Source organism: Mytilus edulis, chromosome 1 (genome assembly GCF_963676685.1).
Source record: "Mytilus edulis chromosome 1, xbMytEdul2.2, whole genome shotgun sequence".
Classification (NCBI taxonomy): Eukaryota; Metazoa; Mollusca; class Bivalvia; order Mytilida; family Mytilidae; genus Mytilus; species Mytilus edulis.
The window spans coordinates 69,678,897-69,703,502 of NC_092344.1; the positions used below are offsets into that span (position 1 = coordinate 69,678,897).

General features: G+C 31.6%; 1 long non-coding RNA gene across 21 annotated transcripts in view; it reads right to left on the reverse strand.

The window, feature by feature from the left end:
• Positions 1–1,176: 1,176 nt before the first annotated feature.
• LOC139488232 (uncharacterized) overlaps positions 1,177–24,606 on the reverse strand; it is a 124,538-nt gene continuing 101,108 nt past the window's right edge. For all 21 annotated transcript variants that reach the window (XR_011655954.1, XR_011655971.1, XR_011655957.1 and 18 more), the window contains 3 exons: positions 21,619–21,794; positions 3,947–4,099; positions 1,177–1,488 (listed from right to left, as the gene is read on the reverse strand). This is a non-coding gene — a long non-coding RNA (uncharacterized lncRNA). The remainder of the gene's footprint in view (positions 1,489–3,946; positions 4,100–21,618; positions 21,795–24,606) is intronic.

Genomic DNA, 24,606 nt, shown 5'->3' on the forward strand with positions numbered 1-24,606 from the left:
TTGGAAGTGAGGAGTTCTCAAAAGAATACTGGCTGTAAGCACCTACCTATATAAATTAAAAGTCAATTCTAAAAAAATAAAGCACAGCCAGATAAAATTAAGTTTGTTTCCAATCATGAACAGGAGAAACTGTCTATCAAATAACCCCACATCACACCTCTCCCCCAGTACTTATAATTGGCTTCTAAATGTCTAGTGACCATTATTAGAGGCATATTATGGATAAATAACTAACCCAAACTTCTAACAAATTGTGTACATTTTCTTTGAATTTTCTTGGTGATATCTGGTGTCTATTGCTTTCCTTCATGTTTACTATTGCAATATTATTTGTTTGTATGGAAACAGCTGTATTTTCAAGATTTATTTTACAGTAGCCTAATGCAGTAATTTTAATTACATTAGCCTTGCACTTTATGTTGCAGGAGCCAAAACAGTCTTATTATAAAAAAAGAAGATGTGGTATGATTGCCAATGAGACCACTATCAACAAAAGACCAAAATGACACAGACATTAACAACTATAGGTCACCGTACAGCCTTCAACAATGAGCAAAGCCCATAAGGCATAGTCAGCTATAAAAGGCAGCCTTATTAGGCCTTTTTTATGTTAATTCCAACCTTAAACCATTTTTTGTACTTATATTTTTTTTAACAGCAGTGTTATACAGTAATTACATATTACTTGCATGTTATGTTGCACCAGCCAAGAGACAGCCTTATTAGGCCTTTTTCATGTTAATTCAATCCTAATAATAATTGTAGTATATTTTTTTTAACAGCAGTGTAATACAATAATTACCTTAGCCTTGCATATTAGGTTGCACCAGCCAAAACAGTCTTATAAGGCCTTTTTCATGTTAATTCCAACCTTAAAACATTTTTTGTACTTATATTTTTTTTAACAGTAGTGTTATACAGTAATTACATATTACTTGCATGTTATGTTGCACCAGCCAATAGACAGCCTTATTAGGCCTTTTTCATGTTAATTCAAACCTTTTGTACTTCACCAACTGTTACTAATTTTGTTTATTTTTTGTACAATCTACTGTTGCAGTTATAAGCATATCAAATGATTAAAACTTTCTTTTTCCTCCAGACTGTAATAAGATCTAAATAAGGAATCAATTGCTCATCATTACAGGTGATCGCAAACAGATTTAAAACTTTGACAACTGTTACATAGATTTATTACAAAAAAGTATTTCATTATATAATGATGAGTGCAGAAGCTTTGCAATCATTGCCCCATTTCTACATAACATTGACGCAAATATACTTTGTTGATCAAATATACTTTGTTGATCATTTCGTGTTTTGTCGATCACCAAATGATGACATCAAAGTTTTGAATGTCAAGGATTGATCAGGCTTCGGTATGACGTCTGCTGGCATTTCATTCTCTTCTGCTACTGCAACACAGCCACTTATCAGAAGTAATGATTATTTGATTAGGTCAATGACAAGACACTAAAACTCTTCACCCTGGAAGACAAAAAATAGATAATTTATCAGGAAATATGCCAATAGTTAACATTTTTATGAATATAGCACAATTATTAATATATTTTGTACTAACTGATAGAGATGCCAATGATCCGTCAAAATTACACTGATTTCTTCTCTAATCTACAAGTAATTTCTTTGCCAAGTATACCACCAAGAAATCTGTTATCAAAGAAGAACAGAAAACTTTCCCTAAAATGCTTACAGATTGATTTTTTTTATTGCCACACCTGGTATAAAAGGCTACTGTAAAATCTGGCAAAGCTATAATGTCAAGGTCAAAATGTTAAGTACACATGACCTCAAAATTCAGCAGACTCAATCAATTAGTTATCTATTTATAAATGTTAATGTATCATCTTGCTCAATTAATTTGTCTATTAAATTGTATTTATGATCCAGATTAAAATGTAAGAGGGTAAAGAATTATTTGATGCATGCCATACTGACTAGATGATATAACCTTTAATACTAGTGAGCTATACCCAATGTTGTATTACCTAGAGATTCCAACTTAAACCTCTTTTGTTGATTTTTATCAAAAGCTTCCATGCAATTCTTGCATTTCACACCAGATCATGCAACATTGGCCACGCAAGTAAAATGATGAGCGCTACAATTCAGCAAGACATGCTTGCCCTTTAAAAGCAACATTAATCAAGCCTGTGACTTCCCCTTGTACAGGGCTTTAGTTTTCTTGAAAGATTAGATTTCTATTTAGAAAGCTGGCTCCTTATATAGCATATTTAATATAAAGTACAAATGTATAGGGTTGCTCATTGTTGAAGGCATAGACAGTTATGGTATAGAATGATTTGTTCTTGTCATAAAATCACTTTTATTCTCTTCTTTAACATCCTTTTAACTGAAAGATAAGAATTTAAAAATGTTCTTCCAGGCAGACTACAACACAAATGAGTATTGTTAGATGATTGTGTAAGGAAGATATTTAGTAATTATCTCCTGAATGAGAATCATTGCAGTCTCCACAGACTATTGGACAACCTCGCAGTCAGATTGTGGTAAAAACAGCTCCCAGATGGTGGTACAAATCACCCAACTTTCCTAATTATTAAAGACGTAATAGCTGATATCTGTTCTTATATACTAAAATAATTGCTAATAAAATATTTCCACAAAATCCCCCTTTCACATCTGAGGTAAACTGACATAAAGTATAAGTCTAGTGAAAAGAAGGAAACAATTAAAATAAATCATAAGTAAAATTAAGATAATGATGTCAAGGCAATCCCTTAATCTTATTAAGGAAAATGTGCTCAGGGTAATGGCCTTATTCTGTGGTTAAAGCTGGAAGAATGGTAAACAAAATTGCAATGTATATAAATCTCTAGTGAAGCTGTCATGTGAAATTTAACTACCAGTAGTCGAGCTATTTTACAAGGACCATTCATTCACGTCATTTGAACTTGTAGAAGGTTGTCTCAGTTAGCATTCATACCACATCTCCTTTTTTTTAATACAAGTTATCAATACCTGCTGAACTGATTCACTACTGACAATTGTCCACTTAATATACCTCTTTAAATAATACACATGTTTTCGTCAAGATGTAATATGATTATTATCTTTTTTCCTATTTACCAGAATACAATATAATTTTGATTTCAAGTTTACAGTGGATTTTTTTCCAAGTAGTGTAAGCTCTCGAGTGTAAGCTATATTTGCAAAACCCTCAATAATTGAAATATCCCTACAACTAGAAGAAATGTTGATGGCTTCTTTAGTGTGTAAGAAGTAGAAGTACCACTTTATGTCAAAAAATATCTGAAACATACTTTTGCAAAATCAAAATCTAGCAGCTCAAGCTTTTGGCAAAACTCAAACAAACAAGAGTTATATGAATCAAACTGACACAAAGATAAATTTATAATTCAAATAAAATTATCTCTCTAACAATTGAAGTGCCAATAATTACACAAATAATGTTAGAAAGAAATGTTCATATCCTCATTAAAGCTAAGGTATCTTATTATAAATTGATATTTATGTTTTCTTTATAACATTAATTGTATAAAGTCACTTTTAACTGGTACTGAAACCACCCCATTTATCTAAATAACGGCAGTAAAAGGAATATTTCTTATCTCTTTAGATACAGTACATGAAACAATGTCAAAATTATTAAAATTTCATACGAAGAATGGTTTTCTAGCTTATGTATCTTAATTTTTCATTATTTTATCAATATATCATGTAATACACAAGAAAGAACAAAGGTTGTAAGAATTGGATTATCTTTCCAAGTTTTGTGAAATATTACAAGTTTGTTAAGATGGTGAAATCTAAAACCCTTAGTCGTGTGCCAGATCAGCCAGACCAAAGATATATGAGACTATAAGTTACAACAATGTTATGTTGGAATTCCTGGGCAGAAAATGACTAATTTATTATATACAGCCAGATATATAGAAATTACCTTAGTCTTGCAGATTTCTATTATCTCAATAAACCACTAATAATAGATTTTCACTGCATGCTTGATGTAAATCTGGGTTCCTGAAAATCATGACCTTGACCGTATGTCTGTGTTGGTGAACTAAGGTGATCTCAATTTCTTACTAACTGCTATCTGTAAAATATAAAAATATGTTGTGTAACAAATGTTTGTTTTCAACTTTTTGATGTAGTCACGACTTGCTTGCCATTACTTATTTGCAATGATAAGCTCCTGACTTTCATCCATCAAGGAATTTTATGAGGTCCTACTTTGCAGTTAACATTTAAAAGAAAAAATAGTTTTGTCATGAAATAACCAAATTGAACCTTTTTTTTTACTGGCTGAAACATCTGTACCAGGAAATCTGTTACTTCAAAACATTTATTCAGAAAATAGTGTTATTTTTCAAATTTAAGTATAAAATTAGGACCTTATATACAATGTATATTTTGATTTAACTGCAAAAGAGTTACAGGATAATGTATGCATGGATGGACCTTTTCTATACAGAAGCCCAAAGGAGAATTTAAATAATTACATTTATTATTTGACAGGTTAAACAGCTGCTGTTACAAGACATATGATGTAAGACACCAGGGATAATAAACAGACTGTCACAGGTGGTATTGTCATATATAACTTAAGAAAAAAATAATCACAGCCATTTTAGGCCTTATCAAAAATATCCTTAGATTTTCAAATATTTCCACATTTTCTATTACTTCATTTTTCACACTGAAGAGAAAATGAGGACCAAAAACTTATTGTTTTTACATTAAAAAAGGTTTGATAAATGTGAATGAGAGGTTAAGGTCAAATGAGATAGCAACAAAAAAATAACTAGTGAGTCAATATGACTTCTTATGTTTAATGGAAAAAGGTTGGAGCAGGATAACCAAATTGTTATTAAAAAATATATCCTAGACTTTATATATAAAACAAAAGTTATACTTATTGTTCTAATACGTAGTAATTAAATTTGATTGGTGAACTGTCCATAGCATTGTGACCTGAGGAAGACAATTTAGGTTTAACATTGCAAGCGTTAATATGTATAGATCTACACAAGTTCTAATAGGTTGGATCTAGAGCATTTATACTGTTTAACTCTATGTTTACATTTTAAGAACTAAGTCTTTTCTGTAATATAATCATAATTGAGGGTGGATTATACTATATTAATATAATTATCTCATATAACAAAAGTATAAAGCATGTAAGACAGGATTAATATCTATGTTTTGTAGATGTTTATAGCAAAGTAACAGGTGAAATATTGACTATAAATATCACCTAGCTAATATAGGTCATATACAATCATAGAACTGATGCAATTCTTTATTTCCACCAGATGGAATAACTTCCACTTAATCTTCTCAAATCTAATGTCAGGCTCCTCAAATTGGGACATATAAACCAAAATTCAACATAGAAAATTCTGATTCAAATTGTTGAATAAACAATTCACCTTCTAATGAGAAAAAAAAATTGGTTTACAGTATGATCCATTTCACCATATCTGACATTACTAAATAGATGAACATGATAATTTCAATTTTTTGTGCATTGGAAATTAAATTATGAAGCTACCGCTTTTTTGAAATAATTGAATTTCTATGGAAGTAACGTCTTGTTTGTTGGCAAGAATATGTTACAGTAGCACTTTTATCAGATTATAAATCTTTGTGCATCCTTACTCTATAGGCAATAGAAAGTCAGTTTAATGGGCTAATCACCAGACTTTTATTATCCATGGGTGTAAAAAGATTGAATAATATTACAAAGCATTTAACATGTACCTGAAAGTATAAATAATCTGACCTCAATGTATTCAGACATTAGGTGGTCTATATTGTTATTTTTACCACTTTACAATCAAATGTTTCATTTGCATTTTAAGCCATTTCACCTAGAAAATATTCAGTACAAAAGTCCGCTCAATGCACTGAAGAATTTCAAGCAAAGCAGATAGAATAGGATTGAATTCAAAAATCAAAAACTTAATTTTCTGAATTATGACCAGTTATAATCTGGACAAGAGTCTCCAAGACCAAGTTATGTAGTTAATTGGACTTAAATAACATAGGTGGATCCAGGGGGAGGGGGCCTGGTCCCCCCTTTTGTGTGAAATATTTGGGAATAGGGAATCACTGAAGCATGACAGTTGTGGCCCCCCTTAGGTCAGTCAGTCAGCCCCCCCCCCCCCCCCCCCCCCATATGCAAAGTTCTTGATCCGCCACTGATTAACATAAAATTGAGAAAGGAAATGGGGAATGTGTCAAAGCGACAACAACCCGACCATAGAGCAGACAACAGCCGAAGGCCACCAATGGGTCTTCAATGTAGCGAGAATTCCCGCACCCGTAGGTGTCCTTCAACTGGCCCCTAAAAATATGTATACTAGTACAGTGATAATGGACATCATACTAAACTCTGAATTATACACAAGAAACTAAAATTAAAAATCATACAAGACTAACAAAGGCCAGAGGCTCCTGACTTGGGACAGGCGCAAAATTGTGGCGTGGTTAAACATGTTTATGAGATCTCCCCCCTCCCCCTATACCTCTAGCCAATGTAGAAAAGTAAACGTCTATTATGATATTAAGTTCACATATTTGCAAAAAGCTATGAGGTGTACTGAATATATTGATATATATTAGTTTTGAAGTAAGTGTGGACATTATGGTTATCTTTACATAAATAGTTTTCCAAACCATTGATTTTCCATAATTTTACACTTTTTAAAAATTTCTAAGAATGATTGTACCTTTCTCATGAATGCACTATTCATAAATGTCCATTAAAGAATGAACAATGTATGGTTCCGGGCCTGGTTTATCAGAAGCCTCATTAAATACAGGATCACATCCAGAGCAGGTAGCTCTTAAAGTCCAATGTCACAGAAAACTTCATTTACCTTAGTACTTGCATGGTAGATTAAAGATTAAAAAGGGACAATTTAGACTTTTAAAATGACATACAAGCCTTAATTACAAAAAAATATGCTTTGTTTGAAATCTTAATTACAATCTATAAAACTGCAACATTTTCAAAAGGAAAATTAATTTAATGAATTCTTCTAACAGGACTATAAATATTGTTCTTCATAAAAGTATTTATTCTAATACTTTTAAGGATATTGGACACCTTCTATAACACTGTTAAAGATGATAATTAAGATTGTCAGATCAAAGACAACTTTTAATCTTGGTTTAATGAATGACAAATGTTCGATGAAGCGAAGACCTGCAAAACTTCAGTTTCCTTTTTAGATGAAGCAGAATTTGCATGATGAGCTTCAATTTTATGACAAATGGCTGTTACTCACTGCCGATCGGTTATAGCATTAACCGAGTGTGACCGTCAGAAATGACAGTCATCTCTGTGTATTGAGTTGCCCGTCAGCAATTCAATACACATAATTTTCATCAATAGTTAATGAAAGGCCAGTATTACTAATTCATACTAAAACAACCAAATTCGTGATTTTTTCCAATCCATCTGATTATTCATAAAAATTTTACCAGAAGGTAAAAACTGCAAACGAGACATATAATTGATGGATTTTGGATTTTTATCTATCATAGCAAATAAACCAATTGAAAGAAACAAAAATATCAATTTCTGGTAGTTTTTAAGGCTATAATAACCAATCTATTTCTGGTAGAAAAATTATCCAATATTTTTAATACGTTCATATTACCATTAATATAAGCCACAAGAATTTAATACTTTATATACAGTGTCTGCAGGTGCACAATTATTCATTTTTTATAAATTGGAAATGATTTTTGCAGAGTATCTTATCATCAATATAAATTTCTTTTATCTTTCATCTTTTGAAGCATTTTGAACCTTCATATACAAGTATGTTTCTTAAAACACTTGATAAATTAAATCTTTTAAAATTTCACTTTTAAGAATCAAAGTGCATCAGAAAAGCAGGTTATGCAGTAGGTTTCCATTTAATTGCATACTTAGTACTTAAAAGATGAAAAATGTCTTTTACTTGATAGCAAAACTCAAACAAACATTCCTTGTAAATGCATAAAACATCCAATAAAAAGAAAAGTATTCTACTGATTAAATGAAAAAGAAATCAGAATTGACCAAATAGTGTTTAAATTAAGTTTTTCATTTTGTAGTGAGATTGAGACATAGAAAGAATACTCAGATATTCCACTTTCCTTATGAGTAGTAAACAAATAACATTTTTCATATAACATGCTTTCAGTAATAGATTTTTTCCATTCTGCTTTCTACAGACAATTTCAATTCTTCTTCTAAATGAATATAAGTAATAGAATTGGATTCAATTATAAGGTGTTGGGTTCATTCAGAAGTCAAACTAAATTTTCTATTTAAAGGGATTATACTCAATTAGGTTGATGTGAATACAGATTGCACTAAATGGTCTTCAGTCACTGGTCATAAAAATAGTCCACATTTCAATATTGTACTGCCCCATGACAAACATTCAAGAAACTATGTGCTGAATCAGGTAAACAAGAGAGAAAAGTTCACAGACCAAATGACCTGTTGTCATTTTCTACCAAAGGTGGGAGACCTCAATATAATATTTCATAGAATGATTTTTGTTTAATCACTGAACAGATTTAAACACTTGTCCATATGATCATGGTAGTCAATATATTTTTCTGCAATTTACAAACTAGAGGCTCTAAAGAGCCTGTGTCGCTCACCTTGGTCTATGTGCATATTAAACAAAGGACACAAATGGATTCATGACAAAATTGTATTTTGGTGATGGTGATGTGTTTGAAGTTCTTACTTTACTGAACGATTTTGCTTCTTACAATTATATCTATCATGAACTTTGCCCATTAGTAACAGAGAACTATATTTGGTAAAAATTTACATAAATTTACCAAATTAATGAAAATTGTTAAAAATTGACTATAAAGGGCAATAACTCCTAAACGGGTCAACTGACCATTTTGGTCATGTTGACTTATTTGTAGATCTTACTTTGCTGAACATTATTGCTGTTTACAGTTTATCTCTATCTATAATAATATTCAAGATAATAACCAAAAACAGCAAAATTTCCTCAAAATTACCAATTCAGGGGCAGCAACCCAACAACCGATTGACCGATTCATCTGAAAATTTTAGGGCAGATAGATCTTGACCTGATAAACATTTTTATCCCATGTCAGATTTCCTCAAAATGCTTTGGTTTTTGAGTTATAAGCCAAAAACTGCATTTTACCCCTTTGTTCTATTTTTAGCCGTGGCGGCCATCTTGGTTGGTTGACCAGGTCACGCCACACATTTTTTAAACTAGATACCCCAAAGATGATTGTGGCCAAGTTTGGATTAATTTGGCCAAGTAGTTTCAGATGAGAAGATTTTTGTAAAAGATTACTTTAATTAACGAAAAATGGTTAAAAATTGACTATAAAGGGCAATAACTCCTAAACGGGTCAACTGACCATTTTGGTCATGTTGACTTATTTGTAGATCTTACTTTGCTGAACATTATTGCTGTTTACAGTTTATCTCTAACTATAATAATATTCAAGATAATAACCAAAAACAGCAAAATTTCTTCAAAATTACCAATTCAGGGGCAGCAACCCAACAACCGATTGACCGATTCATCTGAAAATTTCAGGGCAGATAGATCTTGACCTGATAAACATTTTTACCCCATGTCAGATTTGCTCTAAATGCTTTGGTTATTGAGTTATAAGCCAAAAACTGCATTTTACCCCTATGTTCTATTTTTAGCCGTGGCGGCCATCTTGGTTGGTTGACCGGGTCACGCCACACATTTTTTAAACTAGATACCCCAATGATGATTGTGGCCAAGTTTGGTTTGATTTGGCCCAGTAGTTTCAGAGGAGAAGATTTTTGTAAAAGTTAACGACGACGGACGACGACGGACGCCAAGTGATGAGAAAAGCTCACTTGGCCCTTCGGGCCAGGTGAGCTAAAAAACTAATACATACCATGTAACTCCATTTGCATTTCTGATTACCAATGTCCTGAATTAAATAGTTCCTCTTAAAATGCAATTGCACTGGAACACTTTTTTCTCTAATGTTTATTCTAAATGTTCAAAAACAAAGGTATGTAATATCATACTTCTGTTTATCAGATTTACCCACAAAAGATACAATTTCATATGTCGAATTATAATTCTGCAACAGTATCTTTCACTGCTCATTAAAAAAACTTGTTAATGACAAATATATGCTAAATATGTAGGTTTTATTAGTTGTTGCAACAACCCTATTTCTGGATAATAAATCTTCACTCAATAAATTTTTACTTGTAGCAAGATGGGTGCAGATAGTGGAGCAGGAACTTCTTACATTCAATAAGCTGTGTGGATATTTGTAGGTCTTAATTAGTTGTGTGGATATTTACTATTTCTGGAAGTTTTGCCTTTTTATCTTTGACAGATAGTCTTTTGACTCCCCCATGACATCCTCTTCAACCTCTTTCTGCAAACTTCAATCTGCTGTTCTGTGTTTTTTTATGATATAGATTGGATCTAAAGTGACAATCTACCAAATACATTCATTAATTAATTCAGTTGACATTAAGATGATTAGCCAAAATCCTTAACTTCAAACAGAATACATTACTATTAGTCAAAATAAAAAATCCATACATCTTAACAGAAAATTTAATAACAATTTACCATTATTTTATAATAATTAATCATTTCACGTCCTTAATACGAACGTCTTTGATGTTTTGATTCCGGAAATGAATGTGATGATAGAATCTAAAAGTTGTCATGCACTATACTTTTGCTTTAAGCTGAATGTTTCCAAAGAATAAAACAAGTCTTCTTTGCACACAAAAATCAATAAATTAAATTAGATATGTAAAGAATGCATTAAACTGTCCAAAACAAAGTAAGGTTTCAAAACATTACAAGAAAGAGCCAATAGGCCTAACTAGTTCTAGTCAAAATATTAAACCTTTCTGGCCAAAGAACAACATTTTAATAGATCAGGTATCAAAGTAAAATCCATTAAATACTGTTTTTTATCCATAAACATTCTTCAAAAAGCCAAATCAAATGTTTCTTATCTATCAGGAAACTGACAAACTTGCCATTAATTCAAACGGAAAGAGAATTTTTACTGGCGTTGCATCACTTATTTATCTGATACAGAATAAATCTAATGAACTGTTTTTTTTTCCTCACTGAATGTGACAGATCCTTTATACTCTGTTCTAGTTTTAGGATAAGACTATTTACATTTCCATATGTCTAGAAAATGTCAACACAATCATTTAGATTTGAAAATGTTTAGGTAAATTTTTAGCAAGCTTTTACAAACAATTCATTGGTTTATTGTCATTTATAATGTTTTGATTTAAAAAAAAGTATGCAGCATCATATATGTCTTTCTGTATAGGTTCCAGGTTTGGATACATTAACTTTCTTCATATCACCATTAATATACAATGTGTTTTCAGCAACAGTTTTGCCAATGCCTACTACAATTGAATCCTTGACCTCAATTTCAACCTGAATGGGGTTATGTTGATAGAAATGAAGAGAGAACATTATTTTTTTTACCAGAAAATCGAATTATGGTGTTAATTCCAAATTCTTTCATTAGGATTTTTTTCATTTGGCACATTCCTGTTTTTTCATAGGATTTTGTTAAACTATTCAGTATTGTCCTCACAAAATATTCAAATTTTATATTTTCTTTTTCATAACCAATATTTTTTGAAATTCACACGAAGATATCAAAATGTCAAAAATATCAAAATGTCAAAATCCTCAAAACATCATTTCCAAAGTTTTCTTGACTGAAAGGTAACAATTACAATGACATCAAGGTCAAGGAATATATAAATCCACATAACCTACATTTATGTAAAAATAAGTAAAAACACATTTATTTATTCTTTGTAATTTTCATTTTATGGTGTTTTTATTGAGCGAGCTTATTTATGTTATTTAAGTAATTATATCCGAATCATATTCAAATAGATTTAAAGAAAAATATCCCATATATCAAAACAACCAATATAAACATCAAAGAGAACCTATTAATTATGAATTATCATGTATAATATGTTCTGGTCTACAGAAAACATGTAGCCTCTAAACAATGACCTGGGATGACTGACCACAACCAACCAGGTCATTTTCTCTGACCAGTTCTGACCCTCAAGTCAACTCTACAACTACCACACTTCTACAACTAATAATCAAGGAAATACAACATTTCAAACATGCATTTCTCATTTCAAAAGAAGAATGCTATTATTATTGATTTTTGCCAAATTGACAGTTTTCTAATACACAATCAGCCTAGATACAGAACAAATTACCTCTGTTAAAAGATAAACAAACAAAACTGGAGATTTAAAGTGGAATAAGGATTTGACAAAATCTTTTGATTTTGTGAGAATGCGACAGATGTGTCTGTGTACTCAGTTAATCTTTTCACTCCTGACAGACTGTGGGTATTATCACAAATGAAGCACTTCAATAGTAACCCCCCTCTGGCTTTATAGAAATACACAAAGCTGCAAAATTAATGAAAACTTTCTCAAAGTCGGTACAGGAAATAGAAAATGTGTTGCACTAATCTTTATTCACAGCCCCCTATCTTTGGTAAATAAACATAAACGTAAAACTTTTTCTGTCTAATTATTACTGATATTATCTATATTTTCTCTCAAGGATAATTCAATAGAAATTCTCATTTGGAAATTTGACATGTTTATGAATTTGTTATTTTGCAGTTTAATAGTAACTTTTATAGCTAAAAGATTTTGTTTCTGTCAAGTTCATACACAGATCATATTTAGTGCAAAGGTTGAATGTGACAAATTAAAAGAGTTCCTTCCCTTAAATTTATTTTTTTGCTAATTCGGTACAATTGTGAAGTATATTTTTATGTACATATAAATAGACGTTGTATTAATCTTGAGAAATTCTGTATAAAACTCATAGTTTTTTAAGACACATCTATGAGTACATAACATTGTTATGTTAATTTTGTACAAATTAAAAAAAAAAAAATATGTGAAAGTTTTAGTTAGGCAAATAAAGTTGGTGAATTCCCAATTCCTTTCCCTTTTAAAAAACTAAACACACAAGACAGGTGACAAGCCTGTACAAAATATCTGTTGAGTAATCCTTAGTGGTGAATTTAACAATTTTGGGACGTAATGTCCCACTACAGCAACAAAAACCTCCATTACCCCTTATTTTTCACTGAAACATCTAGCAGTGAATTTGCATGCAACTGAAATCTAATTAACAATTTAAGTACCTGAAAAACTATGGCATTATATAAGTTACTAGCATAATTATCTGTTCTGTAATTTGTCAAAAACTTTTTGATCTGTTTACATGTCACCAGAAACAACTAGAAGAAACCTTGGTTTGACATAACAAAATAATTAATCAAAAACATAACAGCTATTTCTAATTTCTGAACAACAGTAGATTTACATATGTATACAAAACCTTGGCATTTGTAGTTGTAATCAGTTTTGAGACACAAGATGAAGTTTTTTAATCTGATTTAAAAAATCAATACACAACCTGCACTGTAACAAAATGCATTGATATAAGCTATTAATCAATCATTTTTGGCAATTTAAAAACCCATCCTTTTGACTTAAAACTAACATTTAAACTGCTAACAATCAATTTGAGTGCTAAATTAAAAAATAATATATTGATAAAAAAATTGAGTTTGATTCGTCACAATGGTTGTAACCTGGTACCATTAACATTTCACTTGACTATCAGTTGACATTAAACAAGGATTTGTCATTAGTAAAGTATCTGTCAGGTGAGGCCACAACAGATGGCAGTACTGGTACCCATCTAACACCTTTACCCAAACATACGGCCTGCCCCATCTGCCTAACTGTATATTTTAGGCTATCAAAAGGTAATTCTTCGTGACATTTAAAAATTTCTAAATAATCCTTTCAATAACAATTAAAACCATTAAATTCCAAATTAAGTAAAGTACATACTGCCTCATAAATTTTCAACGCTTTATCAAAGTTTATAAACGATAACACACCTTTCAGGGAAACAAGTGACTCTAATATTTGTATCAATGTTTTTCTTTCTAACCGTTTGTTTAGATTATTGTTTGAAATAAGTTGTTGGATAAAGAATTGTTACCTAGATATTTATCAAGACATATGTTGAGGAGTGTTAGGTGTCAGGATTAAATGGATCAGACCTGAGGATTACTAATGGTCAGTTTGTACTGGTCATAACCCCTGTAATTATATTTACATAGGATATATACTGCTACTTATTACAAGTCCCTGTCAACTTTCATATAAATTTCTACGATAATTTTTAATAATACTTTTCTTTATTTTGGACCATGTAGTTTTCCTTAATAGCTCTTAATCTTTGCCTTCTCCTGTAGGGGTTGTTAAGGACCTTGACTTCACACAAGTTCAAAATATTTACCCAAGTTCCACAAATGTTTCATTTTATGTAACATTATCAAAGACCCTGTTTTTTGTTTTTAATTTCTCAAAATACATTGTAATGGGATCTTCACAGGAAATGTGAGCCCAAATCTCATGTGAAGCCCGAAAACAACAACTATATTATACTGGAGTGTCTTAATTTCAACATTATATAATACAATTCTGATCTTCATTTTTTTTCAAGGGCTCAATGTACCCTGTCAAGGCAACCAATCAAATTGCACGATTAACCCAAATATTTCCATATAATATCAGGACATAACATCTTTCCAAATTTTGGACAGGGTTACACAATACACTATCATCTGTTTACCGTATTCAGTTTTGAAACTCTTGATTCTATAAACCCTGAATAAATATTCTATTGTTTTTAACAAATATCCAAAGCCATGTTTTGGAAGAAAATTCCTTTCTGTTTTAAAATGAAATCAGATCCTTGTTGATACCCATAACTGAAAACATGTTTGGTTTTTCTCCTTCTGTACCAGTTTCGGGTCTAAGAATGTGAAGGTGACTTCCTGCTAAGCCTTCCAGGATGTTTATAAAGGGTACTAGTCTCCATATCTGCCAGTATTATACAGAAGTATCCCAACAAACATCAGTACCCTGAATTCTCATGACTTCCTGCTAAGCATTCTACGATGTTTATAAGGGGTTCCTGTCTCCATATCTCCCAGTATCCTAACAAACATCAGTACCCATGACTTCCTGCTTAGACATAAGTCTGTCGGGAGGATGTTTTCAAGTGTTTTATTGTGTATTGAGTTTTAATATACACTAACTCTACTTGCATGTTTGTTTAACATTATCACGTCAAGTATTTATACCTTTCTGTATTCTTTCAATTTCCTGCTTACACAAAAATTTTGAAGGATGTTCTTAGTGGATTTAATTTTTCTGTGTATTTACTTTTTTATATATCTAATTACCTGTACTTTAAGATGTAAGTCAAGATTCCTATTTCTGGGTATTTACACCTCTCTTATTTCCAACAATTTTCTGCCCACACCCGATAGATATCTAATAGGATATATGTGATTAGATTATATCTATTTATCCATTACTTTCTGCATGCAAACACTATATATAGCAATCTTTACAAAAACACACTTTTTTAAGATTCAAGGATTGTTCACAAGTCAGAATCAATGTTTTTCCAATACATTTGCAAGATTTCTTTAAAATCAAAATTACTTATATATTAGAGGTCCGGGAATTAGAAGCTTAATTCAAAGCTTTCATTTTTTTTCGGGGTTTGAATCTGAGGTTGGACACATTAATTTTGATATTTTATTTTAAATTCACATAAAAATTAAGAAATTAGGCTCATTGTATGAGTTTTTAAAATGCAAGCAATATGCTCTACATACCTCAATACCATGTAATTTCTTGCAATGCTAAATGATGTTAGTGGCGATGTAGAAACACTGGGAACAAATCATAATTAATGTGTTGGTTAAATGTTAATTTTATTTTATGTTTCAATATTTCCCATTTCATTAATGCATGCCAAATTTAGTTGGTCTCATTATCAAGCAATGGTTACAAAAAAATTGATACCTTAATAAAACCCAGCCCAAAACCACAACATCAATTTTTGTCAATCAATGTGACTGACCCTGCTAAACGTTTATTTAAAAATATTTAAAGTGATTTATCAAATTTTTAAGATTGAAATCTAAATTACTAGCTAGGTCATTGTCAGACAGTGACAAGTATATTTTTTTCTTTATTTTTTGGGCAGTTACTTTAAACTTTCATGAGGTCTTGTTAAGTCTATTCACAAATAACATCAAATCTTTATACCCCTGCAGAAAGTCAACCACAAAAAATCGTTACAACAAAGATGGTTATCAATCTTCAGGGTTCACACTGACACATAAAAAATAATGGTGATTCACATTTATCATTATCACAGATCTGACCACAGATACATGTATGTCTCATGTTTTCTGGTACCCAGCCAGAACCAGAGCATATAATTGTAGTATTATTTGTAATGATCAGTGATGCTTCATGTGTGCGTTAATTACTAATGAAGTTACCTGGTCTGAAATAAATGGCTTTCTGATACTTTCTGGTTAAAGTAAAATTGTTTTTTTTGTTTTATTGCATTGTTGGTGTCTAATTGATATTATACACCACATATCCTTTTAAACATAATCCAACATTTGAAAACAGAATAGGTTAACAAATTTTCTGCCCTTTAACTTTGAAATTCCTTTAATTGGTGTTGTTATTGATTTAAACAAGGATTTGTATAGTCAGATATAAATCCTCAGTTTAATTGATATATCAATTAGCCTTGGATAAGAATAAAAGCAAATACATGTAGTAACTAACAAGAACCCACCCATTACATGACCTAACCTATGAATTAGCAATTAATGATACAGACTTGAGGTTTCCAACTTGACATTCATGTTTGTCTGACTATGCCCTATATCCATGAGAATAAGTTCAGAAAACCTGTCACGACTTAAAAACTGTACATGTAGATAATGTAATTTGTGATTACAATGATTAAGATTTATGACAATTACCTAGGAGACAGAATCATGATTATTTTTTACACCTTAAAAAACCACATGCTGCCCTGGGATAAAACAAAAACAACTTTTCTGTATACAAACAATAATGACATCATGTTTATATATAACCTTCATATTATATTACCTGAGGATGTATATATATATAAAACTTGACCTACATCTTATTAAAAATTGCAGCTTGATTTAATCAGTTCAGTTAATTCTTTTAACGTGCCAGTTTACACTGTTGTAAGGAAATTGTGCCACTTATTATATATCTATGTATTTTTACTTATGTTAAATTAAAATTTGTAATCGGGTGAAAACAGGAAATAAATCTCGAGTAAATTATAATTCTTTTCAGATGCTTAATGGAAAGGAGGAGCAAATAAAAACATGCTGACTGCATTAAAAACTGATAGAAAGACAAGAAAATCTTTTATTAAAAGTGGATACTTCAAAAAATGACATTTGGTTTTAATTCCCTATATTGTTCAGATTATATAATGAACAGATAAAACATTTTGTACATCGTGCTTGTCCACTTAAACATAATTGTTTGACATTTTGTTTCGAAACTGAAAAAGAATTTTGCTTCCTTGGTTTAAAAATGATGACCAACATGTAAGCCAAAAGTTTCGAAAAATTCTTTGCAAGAGTGTTATCACAGATAAGCGAAATTAACAAGGACTCCTCCGGGACCGCTATTAATTTAAGTTTCCACATAAGAGACATGAAAAATTATATAAAAAAACATATAATAGGCTTTGACTACCATACAATTGGCTCTGCTTGAAGTCACAAAACTCAGAGCTGTGAATATGAAAAATTACTCAAAATCAAAAACGGCAAAGCTTTGTCTGAACCAATTCCCCTCTAATAAATCCAATATATGTAGTAAAAAATAGAAGATACTTTAATTAATAGTCAAACATATGCAGCATCAATATGAAGGATTGGTGTTTTAAAAAAATCTCTTCTGAACTGTAGAAAATTATTTTAAGTGAATGAAAACCTGCTTGTTTTTTTATGTGGGAAACAATTTAATGCTTCAGGATGGTACTTCATTATCAAAGGGGAAAACTGAAAACACGTGAAATGTTCTTAATGCAAATAACATCAAGCAGACAAGAGCCTTTTGATAAAATCAAAACAAGTCGATTTTAGATATGAAAACTGTGATGGCATTGCACCTATGATTTTATATACTGACTTATAGGATAAGAGAAACAGCAGGAACAAAGCTAGCCACTTGAAAACTAAAGAATCAGGGATTTGAGTTGGACTTTGTCACGCTTTGCTAACTGCTATAAGTACTTAACAGGCAATACTATAATGGTGTGGTGATAAGATAAAGATATACATCTCACATTACGACTTCAGGGTAGTGAATTTTAAAAGGGTGTTTCCATCCAGGGAACATCTGTCGGGTACTGGAGACAGTCATTATCTACCCGTGTAAATAAATACAATAATCTGGACAGGTGCTCTCAGTCTAAGTGTAAAGGACTAGAGACCCTTACATCTATTGGAGAGACTCGAATTATAGACGATTAAAATTTGAATCAATACCTGAATTATTTACACTGATAAGATGTTACAAGACTCCATTAGGTTTATATGCAAATTTACAAATCTCGTAAATTTTAGTAATTTGTCCTATATAGGACTAAAATAACTTAGAATACCAATAATCACTAAAGTAAGTTCTTTTTTAGGAATTTTAATTAAATCTAAATAGAACTAAATACCAAAAATGTTGAAAAAACCTATAAAAAAATTGACAATATCGAAGAAATATATTCATGACTGTCTTTTAAACTAATTACTCAAGGATTTTAAAAATACAGCATACAAGTAAATAGACAATTTATCATGTTTCTCCTTTTACTTAAAGAATAAATAATAATTAACTTGTAATCATGAAAGTAATGATGCTACCTTGGCAAGGAGGGCACGATTTACAAATGTAAATACATATTTATACAATACAGGTGTTATCCGTTATGTAATTGACGCCAGGTGAGACTGTTTTTACCTGTGTTATAAATATATCTGGCTCTATTTTTGATGGATTAATTTGTTTGAAACGTAAATGTATCATGCAAAAATAGACCAAACATTAGACAGTTTGAAAGCAAACAAACATTCACATAAACAATTTGATAAGAAAAAGACAGTGAAAAACAACATGTAAATAGATTTTATTATTGCGATCAGTATATATGTACTGTATAAGAAATGAGTTTGACTAAAAAGTACTTCTAAAGGACACATTGATCCTATAAATGTAAAAGATGGGTTAACATATACAACTAATAATCAAACAATCCAGTTAAATATGGAAATTAAGTAAGACATCAAAGTGTACAAAAGTTTAAAATTTTAGATTTCCTACCCATATATATATAAAAAAAAAAAAAAAGGTCAACAAATTCTCAGCCAGTCAAGTCCTAAAAGAAATTTATACAACTGTAGCCCATCTATACAGAAACAACTTATCAGATACAGTATGTCTTAGTTAGTCATGAGTTGCTTCCAGGACAATTTTTAAAGGGGAGACCAAAAATACATGCAAGTTTACTGTAGCAGAGGTAGATTTTAAAAATGCACTTGGAAATAACATAAACAAAGAAATGAGGACAATTTCAGAACAGTAGAAAGGAAAATTGTCAATATAAGGTCATACCTATATTTTGTTTTGAAGAACAATCTATTAAAAATATTGAAACCCATTTGGTTTAGGGTTATTAGTTATTGTACAGAAATGACATAAAGTGCACCAAACCTTTTTATAACCCTAAATAAATAATCAGATTGCCATCAGAAACAGACAACAAACTTCCTTAATACCACAGTCCCACTAGGCCACGATCGCACTACGATCTGTGAAAAAAATGCAAATTTTGATGATTGTAGTACGATCGTGTACATCACAGTTAGGTCGTATCACAGTCATTGTGAGGTCTTCAAGGTCATGATGAGCGTGGCCAACTTTGAACATGTTCAAAACACTTGTGGTGCGGTCGTGGCGAAATCAGGTCGTAGTAGAAGCGTAGTGAGAGCGCACTAAGATTGTAGTAAGATCACTGTACCATCGTAGCACGAGTGTATTTCTATTCGGAGAGACTGTGCTACGATCTTGCAGCGACGTTACTACGACCATCACGTTCCCACTGCGACCATACTACGCTTCAACCACCCTGTCACGATCATAGTACAATTCTAGAATGCCCTTGCCGTCCTCATCATGCTCTCCTTACAACCCGACTACGTTCATACTATGACCATCATTCTCATTGTCATTTTTCACATAAAATATAATAAATCTCTCCAGGTTTTGTTTGTCTGTATGTAATTAGGAATTCTTGTCGATTTTCCATAGGTGGATCCGGGGGGGGGGGTTTGATTATATAGGGAATCACTAAAGCATGACTGGAGGGGGCCCCCCCATATGAAAAGTTCTGGATTAGCCACTGTTTTCTCTAACTGCTCAACCATGCTTCTTGTTTTTATACAGATTAAACCGTTGGTTTCCCGTTTGAATGGTTTAACACTAGTAATTTTTGGGGCCCTTTATAGCTTGCTGTTCGGTGTGAGCCAAGGCTCCGTGTTGAAGGCTGTACCTTGGCCTATAATGGTTTACTTTTACAAATTGTTACTTTGATGGCGAGTTGTCTCATGGGCACTCAAACCACATCTTCCTATATCTATTGACACATCTGTGTCATCTCTGCTATCGTTCAATAAAATATCGTCATTTGAGCTTTATGGACCAGCAATAGGTTGTAATTTAGGTTGGATTGGTCGGTCCTTCATCTCTGCTTGAACAGGATTCAATACTATCAGAGTTCCCTCTGCCTCTACATCAACCCCTACCACCACGCCCACGTTTCTAGTAGATTTTGGTGGCATGACTGTATTGTTTCCGGGAAATCTACGTATTAATCAGAAATAGAAGGAATGGAACTGTATTGATATGGAACATGATGTTGATATTATTGCTGAGAACAAAGTAAGATCGCGGTATGAACGTGGTATAATCGTGGTAAGAAAGTGCTATAATTGCAGTAGAAGCGTGATTATATCGTGCAATTGGATAACTCGTGGTATGGTCCTAGTGAGAATGTGATGAGTGTAGAATGAGAACGTGGTATAATCGTAGCGGCTTATTGTAGAAGAGCAATGAGGACGTAGTAACATTGTGAAAGCAACAAAACTTTATATTTTCATGCCGCTCATACCACGACCTCACCACGATCTGAATTTATTTTAGATCACAGTGAGCGTGGTGCAATCGTGGTCTAGTGGGACTGGGGCTTAACCAAGTGAGATTTACTGTAAACCAAACTTTTTAAGGAACAGACAAATGAACAAATAGAACAGAAAGCATAATGCCACTCTACTATCATAGGAAGTACATGTAGACAACTATAAGACAGAGTCAAAGTGTATGTATCTTTTTCCAAACTCTAAACTCTCTCTGACCAACAAAATTTCAGACAAAAAATAATTCAGTCAGATAGAAATTTTCAATTGAAAATATAGTAGAAAAACATCAAATTTCTTTTTCGTTTAGGCAAACTGTAAAACAGTTTGGCACATACGTAAATGATGTTACATTTCTTTGACACTGACCTGTAAATAGGCTGTAATACATCATTGTATAACTGTATTTTGAATAACCAGTGGGAAGCTGTTTTTACACTTTATACCACATATTTTGAATAACCAGTGGGAAGCTGTTTTAACACTTTATACCACATATTTTGAATAACCAGTGGGAAACTGTTTTTACACTTTATACCACATATCTACAAGAATATAAATGACATTTTAAATAAAATCAATGGAGAATCTATATTAGAATGTGTAAGACAATTTTTCTTATGTGATAAGTCTTTATATTAGGTCAATGTGATCCTCCTTGACATTCGTACTCATTGTAGATCTTATCTTATCTTATTGAAAACTATGTTGGCTTTGCATTAGATATAGGTCATTGTAAAGACCCCTCACTTTTATCAAAGATCACTGCCAACAAATAAAATGTTTCAACTTCAATGAGCAAGTGCCCCAAACCTACATATGCTCATCTGAACCAAGCATAAAATTTCGGTCAAATAAAAAATAAAATCTGTAATTGACTACTATTTATACACTCCTTTTTCCATATGTTAAATTGTAAAATTAGATTTTAGCCATTATTAAAATATGATGTCAAGGACAAATGGGAGGCAATACATTGAACTGCCTTCAATTGAATATTGCTAAATGAAATACATTTACACTTCTAATAAAAAAAATTGATGTTGAATTTATTGACTGCAATCACAAGAAATACAGACTTGAAAACAACACTGAAAATACTTGGCCCTGGTGATTTTATGCCATGTTTCAATACTTAAGTCTTTTGCACCTTTATTCAAATGTGTCTAGATATTTTTAATGGCATGTCCTTGTGATAGTAATATAACAATACAAAAGTTGTAAAGAGAGAAGATTACAGCCCATCTATACAGAAAATATGATTTTATTATCCCCTCTAGAATCTTTGATGATCCTATTTACTTTTAAATATTTACAACACTCAAAGATATATTTGAGCATGAAATTAACTTTAATTGTAATGTATCTGCCAAGATAGAGCGATATCATATGCTCTAAGGGTAATAAAATATTAACCTTGCTTGATATGTTTGCCTTCCAAAAATATTTATGATTTTTACAATACAATAGGGGATTGTATCAGGATTTTTTACTTTTTTTTAAATAGATTTTAATTTTTTTTTACCATGTAGGTACTTAAGACTTGACATTCATATTTAAATTGATACATAGGTTACAGACTACATATAAAAAGTTATAGCATATGTTTTTCAAATTTTCTACATTGGCTAGAGGTATAGGGGGAGGGTTGAGATCTCACAAACATGTTTAACCCCGCCGCATTTTTGCGCCTGTCCCAAGTCAGGAGCCTCTGGCCTTTGTTAGTCTTGTTTTATTTTAATTTTAGTTTCTTGTGTACAATTTGGAAATTAGTATGATGTTCATTATCACTGAACTAGTATATATTTGTTTAGGGGCCAGTTGAAGGACGCCTCCGGGTGCGGGAATTTCTCGCTACATTGAAGACCTGTTGGTGACCTTCTGCTGTTGTTTTTTTCTATGGTCGGGTTGTTGTCTCTTTGGCACATTCCCGATTTCCATTCTCAATTTTATTCATTAAAAAAAACCTGTCTGCAATTTTTCAATGCTGGTGGACGTTTTGTCCCCAAGGGTATCACCAGCCCAGTAGTCAACACTTCGGTGTTGACATGAGTATCAATAATGTGGTCATTTTTATAAATTTCCTGTATACAAAACTTTTAACTTTTTGAAAAACTAAGGATTTTCTTATCCCAGGCATAGATTACTTTAGCCATATTTGGCACAACTTTTTGGAATTTTGGATCCTCAATGCTCTTCAACTTTGTACTTGTTTGGCTTTAAAATATTTTGATTTGAGCGTCACTGATGAGTTTTATGTAGACGAAACACGCGTCTGGCGTACTAAATTATAATCCTGGTACCTTTGATAACTAATAACTAATAAAACCCTACCTACTGCATTTTAGGGTGGGCAACAGTGGAGCCAGACAGAGAATTTATCTAAAATTTCATCAGCTTATATAAACTGAGAAAAATTTTGCATTTGGTTTTCTTGTCCAATCATTATATTAAACATTTTTATACAACTAATTCAGGAATAGTATGCATTTAATTCTTTTCTGGGGCATCTTATAAATGTAGGTCATAATTGGAACCTATTAAGGCTATTTTACATGGAGCTGATGTAGTAAGTCAATTATGTAAATAAAAGTATTTCTATACATGTATCATAGTCTAAAACTCCCATGTTGTGATCAACATCCTTCTTACTCAATTTCTCAATAAAAGACAGGTAAAGTACTTTAATTCTTTTCTTGTAAAACTCCTTTAAAAATAGAATATCTACATCAAATGGGTTGAATGATCCTTTCTGACTCATTGAATCATTTTATAAAATATTATGCAATTATTTACTGTTGAATTATCATAAAACAGAAAAGTTCAATCTCAGTTATGAGGTTATTGGCACACTCAAGAAAAAAAGCTATAAATTTTCCCTTTGGAGAGCCTTAATGTGAACACCTGCATGTAGGTCAACAGGTATGGGGGTCACTTATGTACCAGCAGAATGCATCATTAAGCATAACACAGCCCTTGTACACAATCTGCACACCTAGTCGTGCTGTTAAGGTTATCATAAAGATGATAAACTTCACTGTTTATATCAACATTTAAATACCACATCAATTCTAAATTGTCAAAATTAAATTAAATTGGCAGCTGACATTTTCTCTTTTCACCAACATTTAACATGGAGTTGAGGAAAGAAAAACATACATGTAAAATGAAGAGTACATGAATTTGTCATATCAAATTATTGTTAATCCTTTTCACTTCTATACACACATGACAGTTGTCTGTTTGTTGTAAGAAATTTGACATTATGTGAAAATATCTATCAAAGTAAAAATCTTGTATTAAAATAAGTCTGCTTTACTTATCCCAAATCAAGTTACTTGTAATGTATGTGACAAA